At 35.1% G+C, this 7,573-nt stretch overlaps 1 long non-coding RNA gene across 2 annotated transcripts; it reads right to left on the bottom strand.

Annotated features, from left to right (window-relative positions):
* Positions 1–1,523: 1,523 nt before the first annotated feature.
* Positions 1,524–3,748, bottom strand: LOC127443754 (uncharacterized). Of its 2 annotated transcripts, XR_007897695.1 has the most exons (4): positions 3,684–3,748; positions 2,628–2,787; positions 1,760–1,898; positions 1,524–1,604 (listed from the first exon to the last, which is right to left on the bottom strand). It is a non-coding gene; the product is annotated as an uncharacterized LOC127443754 (long non-coding RNA). The 2 variants fall into 2 exon arrangements; XR_007897694.1 differs by having other exon boundaries at positions 1,532–1,898.
* Between the last annotated feature and the right edge of the window lie 3,825 nt (positions 3,749–7,573).

Genomic DNA, 7,573 nt, shown 5'->3' with positions numbered 1-7,573 from the left:
GACACAGTCTCTATTTAATATCTAGGTGATACTGTCACTATGTGTTATAGTTTATATGACCTGTGTGACGTCTCAAGGCAGCTAGCAGATGATCGGTTTAGCCAGTCTGTCTGCTTCCTGTCCTGGGCCCCAGTGAGTCAAATACTATTAAGACTACCCAGGTAGCCAAAAAGGTTTGGCCCGATAATGGCCAAGATCCGGCAGGCCAGAAGAAATAACTCGGCCCACTTGTGGTTGCCGGACTCTTGTAAAACACGGCAACGAATGACGCCCCAGAATCGGCCCAAGTACACTGGCCCGAGTCCGGGTGCTAAAACTGAGCCGACACTGCCGGCATAGGGCCACAATCACGGCAACAAAAATTGTACACTTAGCCGGTACTGGCCCGAGTCTGGGTACCAAAAGGAAATGTATATGAAATACAAAACTACATCTATTTACTAAGAACATCAAAAGACATTTTGCCAAAGCAATATTAGCTTGTTTGCTAAATTAAGTACATACTTGCACTTAATCCAAAACAGAATTGAAAACATTTTTGTGTTCAGTGTAACTCTTCTTGTAATGAATTTGTTACCAAAAACTACTAAAATGTATGTTGTTTAATAAAGACTCCTAGTTTTTATATAAAGAGCTATTCTTTGAATTATTCAAAGAGCTTTGAATAATTTTTCTCTAATGTTTTTCCACAAAACGACATTATATTACCTTGTTAAAATCCTTAAGATGGCATCTACTTCCTTCTTAAAAAAAAAAAAAAAAAAAAAGAAAAAATAACACTTTATTTTACAGTGTCCCTGTTACATGTACTTACTGTAGTAATAACAGTAAATTATGCATAATTAAATGCAACTAACCCTAAACCAAACCGTCTTCCTAACCCTAACCCTATAGTAAATACATGTTGTTAATTAATATTACTCAGTACTTAAATGTATAATTACACTGTAACAATGACACCTTGAAATAAAGTGTAACCAAACTTAAAATGCTAATATTTTTCATTTCAAAAGCTGAACTGCAGAATGGAAGCTTTTTTCAATGTAAAATCCATTCTTAGTGTTTGTGAGGCTTTGGAGGCTTTAAATGTGGAGGCTTTAAGTTTTGCGCTTGTATACTGTAGGTGTTATGCTTTACCGTAATTGGCTCTAAACTATTTGTGACGGTCAAATCCTCCTCGCAGATATATGCCTTAAACTTGGATTTTAGGTGAGCTCAGAGCCTTCTGGCAACACAGAAATACGTCGTTACATCAGCTTAAACATCTATATGAAGAAACAATAAGCAAAACAAACTGGAGTGGAGGGGAACTATAAGCTTAAACAAATTAGTTTATATTGGCCTTAAGAATTTTGAAAATATGTCAAGTTTACAAGGATTGAGGGTTTGGCACTTTCACCCTCTTTTTTTTCATGTCATCCCCACCTACTACCCCATGTATTACCCCATGCCTACCCCATAACATCCATATGTGCTCCTTTTCCCCAAGTAAAAATGACACCATGAAAATATTAGAAATATGAGCATTTATTTGAACCCTTACATTAACATACAGCTTTATATGAACTAGCAAAAACTGGCATGAACAAATGCAAAACAAAAAACTAGAAAATCTCAGGACCAGATTGACAGAAAGAGAGAGATAAGAGAGGGCACAGACAATGACACATATGGTTCGTTAGTCAGATAGATCTCAGAAATCTCAGACTGAAGACATAAATGGTAACTCTGGTAAATGGTAACAACATTTGGAACATACCTTAGAAAGAATTTGCTTGCTTTAGGGCCCGCTCTCTTCTTCCCACATCATTGTCAGATGCAAGCTGCAGCCATCTTTTTATGAACTTTTCAATGTCGCCGTCCGACGCACTGGCAGTACTTGCATTTCTTTGTAGATTCTTAAAAAAAAAAAAAAAGAAAGAAAAAGAATTGATTAATCAGGTGAATATGGCACAAGTTTGCCTGTTCAAACATGAAGCTAGTTATCCGAACTTAGCATAAAGACTGGAAAAGATGGGAAAAAACTAGCACTTTACGGGGTTATATAGTCGTTTGAGAAAGTATTCAGACCCCTTCACTTTTTGCAGAATTTATTGGGTTGTAGATTTAATTTTAAATGAATACAATTAACATATTTTATAGTTTCAAAATGACAAAAAAGAAAAAGGCCCATAACAAAAGTTTGGGCACCCTGCATGGTCAGTACTTTGGCAAGAATCACAGCCTGTAAATGGGTACAGCTTACAGCTATTTTAGTAATCAAGTATTCAACCGATTATTATATTGATTAACCGAGTAATCTGATAAGAAATACTTTTACTTTATTTAAGAGCTGTGTATATTGTTAGAATTTTATCTTTATTTTATTGATATGCCTTATTCGGTTCTTTATTGATACTCTTATTGGTTATTTTTCATTACTAAATTATTTTTATTATTATTATTTAAAAATGTATTATTATTTTACACTGCACTAAGTTAACCATCTCCTGGTTCCAGCTTCATATCTAGCATAGAGACATGACAGTGTTATCAATCTTCTCATCTAACTCTCGGTAAGAAAGCGTAAATGTGTTTCCTATAACGATGAAAATTAATTAACACTATGATACACAAATAAAACTTACTGAGGACAACATCTTTAATGGCAAGTGGTTCAAAGCCATACTTCCCATTCACTCCACGCCAGTTAATTTGCTTCACCTGTTGGTTCATTATTAGTTTTGGGATTATTCTCCAGACAGTTTCTTTTACAATCAGACCCCCTGCCAGTCCAAAACAGGTGACCTGAAAGACAATATTGTCAGTTACAAATGGTACAGTGCCTATAAATTATAAAGTATTCATCTTCCTAAGAAGTTTTCATGTCTTACAGCACAGAATCAAAGTAGGTTATATGTGGTTTTTATGACAATAATTAACAGAAAAATCCCTTAATATCAAAGTGAAAACAGATGTCTACAAAGTTATCTAAATTAATTACATATTTAAAATACTAAATCAGGGCTCCAGGCTGACTTGGATCTTTGAATCTCATTAAGCAAAATGAACGAATGTTTATTTAAGTCATTTCGTTCATTTGAGCAGAGTTAAATTAGAATGTTATATTTTTAATAGCCGAATTCCCCCGATACGTCTAGGAGATACCAACCGGCTCTACCTTTGGAGAAAGCGTAACGTGTGTCATGCACCAACGTCAGTGGATGGCCTTCAGAGTTTTAATTTGATCAAAAACATCGATTTTTACATTTTTTTTTACACAATATACAAAATGTATTATTAAATTATAATGCTACACATTTGTTGATATGGGCTGTTGACATGGTAATTTCAAAAATATGTCCTACCTGCCGCAACATTCTCTACACCGCCTTGTCTTATTAAACAGCATTTTTATCGTAGCAAACTCTACATATAGTTCACTACAAAAGTATACTGTTTAGTGTAAAAAAAATAATAAAAAAAATAAATAAATAAAAAATGTAAGATTAGCAGACAGACTGTCGATTCATTAAGTGATACGCTTTTAAATTGGCTACCATAATTCTCTAGAGTATATCTAGCACTAAATCAGCCAACCCACGATTTTAGCTTCCTTGTAAATAAACATTACGTCGATATTATATGTGTAGAATGGTTTATTAAAATGATATTATATGTTAGATTATCAAAGATATACTCACCGCGGTAGCAAGCTAGAAGTTATTCTGCTGTTCTGGCGGTTAATCTAGCAGCTCCAAAAGCCCACCAAGTGTCGTCACTAGATGTCGCAGCTAGTGCGCATGTCTTGAAACTCAGAGATGGTGTTTTTTTGTTTTGTTTTTTCTTCAAAACCACAGTTCCCTTAACCACTTTAAGCTTGTTTGATTATATTAATTAAATCATTTAATTACCAAATTTAGTTAAATTTAATGGATTAATTAAAGAAACAAACAACCTCTATGATGAAATCACCAAAGTTAAGAAGAAAAAAGTGAATGTGGGGAAAAAATGAATAATAGGAATTAAAATAATAATGAAATACAATAAATAACATAAAGTTGACAGGGAAAGGGCTTTACAACTGATTTTCCAAAGTATATTTTTTAAAAAGTTAAATCATTTTGCAATTTAGTAATTCTATCTAGTTAATTGTGTGTGTGTGTGTGTGTGTGTGTGTGTGCATGTGTGTGTGTGTGTGTGTGTGTGTGTGTGTGTGTGTGTGTGTGTGTGGGCATGTTTATGTGGTTTACGAGGACAATTTTGTAGGTTACAAACTGGTAATTACTAGGGTATTATGCTATAAATGTGGTTTATGAGGACAGTTCTAGTGTCCCCATAATTTAAATAGCTTAAAAAAACATACTAAACTATGTTTTTTTGAAAATGCAAAAAGGTTTCTGTGAGGGTTAGGTTTAGGGGTAGGGTTAGGGTTAGGGAACAGAATCTATAGTTCGTACAGTATAAAAATCATTATGTCTATGGAGAGTCCTCATAATGATAGGTGGACCAACATGTGTGTGTGCGTGTGTGTTAAAAGATATTACGTTTAAGTTTAGGGGTCACTGCTACATAATTTTATGACAAAGTCAGACCAATCTGCAACATTGTTAAAAGGTGACCCACCTTAAAAAGGCATCTCTACCCTACTCCATGCCCCAGTCCCTGATCTGTCCACCCCCAGCACTCAACCTAAACTGGTCCAGGTCTGTATGGCCATATCTCACCCAAAATGAGGCCAGCACTTATGGTCCATAGTCGGGCCGAATGTGGCTAAATGTGCCATGTCTCAGCCCAAATAGGGCCAAATCCGCACATCCAAAGCCTAGCCAAATCTGGCAGCCATTACTGGGCCAGAGCTGGCTCACTTTGTTGAGCCGCTGCCAGAACTGAGCAAACACTCACTCCGATTGCACTGGCTACCTGGGTATGAGCCAGTTACTAGAGAGGAGAGCAGCACCTTCCCTGGAGGGATGGAGTCCGTCTCTCTTTAGCAGGTCAGGTCTACCCCAAAAACTCATAAAATTGTCTTAAAATCCTATGCTGTTCTCTGGACACCACTCAGACATCCAGCCATTCAGTGACAAAAATCTTCTATAAATCTTGTCACCACGATAGTCAAGGAGGGAGCCAGAGCATATTCAGGGTAGGGGAGTAATGAAATACATGTAATGGGAATACATATTTAAAATACAAAATATAAGTAACTGTATTCCACTACAGTTACAATTTAAATCATTGGTATATAGAATACAGTTACATTCAAAAAAGTATTTTGATTACTGAAGAGATTACTTTGCATTTTATTGTCATTTGTTTCATTAAATATTTAGTCCTTTCAGATGGAAAAATGTATACATATAAATAATGCGATCCAAAGTGCATTTAAACAGCGGTGAAACACTTTCTTAAGATGTGTTACATTCATACGAGCAAACAGAGAAGTACGTTTTGAAGTAAGTTTGGAGCAGAAGAAATAGAAATAAACCTTGTGTAAATTGTCAGCTTTACGCTAAGCTAAAATGCTATTTTTAGCCATTTTACATGCACGTTACCAAGCACGATCATATTTTTCTATCAAGAAAATTCACGTTGGATCATAATTTCTTTTTTCTAGTAAGACCTTTGATATGAGGGCAAAAATTTTATTCTTGATAATAATTTTTGTATTGTTTTCTTGTAAAAATATCTAAAAATCCTTAAAACAAGATCAATTTGATTTATCTTGTTTTAGAAACAGCACTGCATAAGATATTTAGATTTTTCAGTGAATGTATTTTTAACGTGTATTTTGTCTTACTATTTTATTGTAGTTTATTGTTTTTGACTACTGGCAAAGTTTCTATAGTCAAAACAAGTATAAAAATCTAACAGTGCTGAAGAAGTAATCCAAAATATTTAGAATACGTTACTGACCTTGAATAATCTAGCGGAATACGTTACAAATTACATTTTACAGCATGTATTCTGTAATCTATAGTGGAATACATTTCAGAAGTAACCCTCCCAACCCTGAATTGCAATTTTTTTTTTCTTGTTTTAAATCTAAGTTTTGTCAGATTTATCTTAAAACAAGACCTAATATCTTATCCCATTTTGCTTGAGAAGTAAATAATCATGTTTTAAGAATGTTTAGATAATTTTACATGAAAACAAGAAAAAAATACTTGTCTTGAAAATCATTTTTGCAATGTACATTTGTTAATTTGGCAGAAGCTTTTATCCAAAGCAACTAACACCTCTTAAACCTCTTAAACGTTATCTATAGTGATCTCTGACTAGCGAAGTCTCTATTTCCATGTTCCTTAAAATAGAATCCCCTATAACCAGAGTGCTTTCAACAGGTTTCTCAGTAGGTTCGTCACTGAGTGGGAAGTACCTGTTGGAAACCCTAACAGGAACAGAAGAGTGGTATCGCATTTTCGTCGCTATGCTGTCGAGTCGTCACCCAATTGCCTGGCTTCTCTTTCTCACTGACCTCCACTAGCACTCGGATGCATTTCTCTAACTCAGTGAAGATAAAATAGATAAGAAAAATAGAGAAGGCTTAGCATGCTAGCAGGCTACAAAGACAAACTCGAACTACACACCGGCAGCAACCAGTCAGCAACGTGTCATTCTCTGGGGGTGTGGTGTAAAAATCATTGCATTAAAATCAATGTGATATTCACAATGTTGAGTGTAAAATGCAACCTCGCTCGTCACTGATTATGTAAACACGTTTACTTCCTGGTTTCAACGCAGGACCCGAACCCAGGTCTCCTACACTGCTGATGTGATGTGCTTCTGGTCCCGCCACAAGGGACGGTAAACTGATTGAGATGTTTCTAAAATCTCTGATGGGAGATGATGCTTCTCAGTGAGTCGGCATAATGTGTCCAATCCTAGGGTACTGTAACTCTCAGAAACAACATGATGACTTCCCATGTGATCATACTGGAAGAGCATGTAACCCGTTCACTAACTATGAATGCTATTAATTTCATTTACTCACAGCCTTTTGTGATTTAACAATCAAATATAACCAAATAACGAATTTGATTTTTTTTTTTATTAATTGTGCAACCCTGAAGGATCATGAAATTAGTCTGATGATATGCTCTTTAGGAAATCAAGTGGCCAAATAAAAAGTCCATTAAAATCATCGTGATATTCACGATATTGCTTAATTTTATATCGCCAGCAAAATATTTGCTGTGGTATTCCTGCCTTATACATTTAACCCTGTACAACAGTCTGTGCTTGTTCTTTGCAGGTGACTTGCGTTTCTGTTTTTTCTTCTTCTTCTTCTTCTTCTTCTTCTTTTTTAAGGAAATTGCTCTTATTGACAAATATTTTTTTAATTTTTTTTAATTATTATTCGGTAGAATACGTTGTTCTTTTTTAAGTAATTATTCGTGTCTTTCCAAATAAGGTATTTGGCTTTGGGCACATCCCTAGAATAAATAAAAGAGAGTTCTTTTGTGTGTCACATGGGCTCTTGGAAATAACTGTCATTTTGAGATTCTTTCTGTCTGATCTGTCCTTCATCTCAACATCCATACATTCATACAGAAGTAGAGAGAGAGAGAGACTACAGAGTACAGGTCAGAAA

Source organism: Myxocyprinus asiaticus, chromosome 7 (assembly GCF_019703515.2).
Source record: "Myxocyprinus asiaticus isolate MX2 ecotype Aquarium Trade chromosome 7, UBuf_Myxa_2, whole genome shotgun sequence".
NCBI classification, from domain to species: Eukaryota; Metazoa; Chordata; class Actinopteri; order Cypriniformes; family Catostomidae; genus Myxocyprinus; species Myxocyprinus asiaticus.
This window is presented reverse-complemented; position numbering and strand designations above follow the sequence as displayed.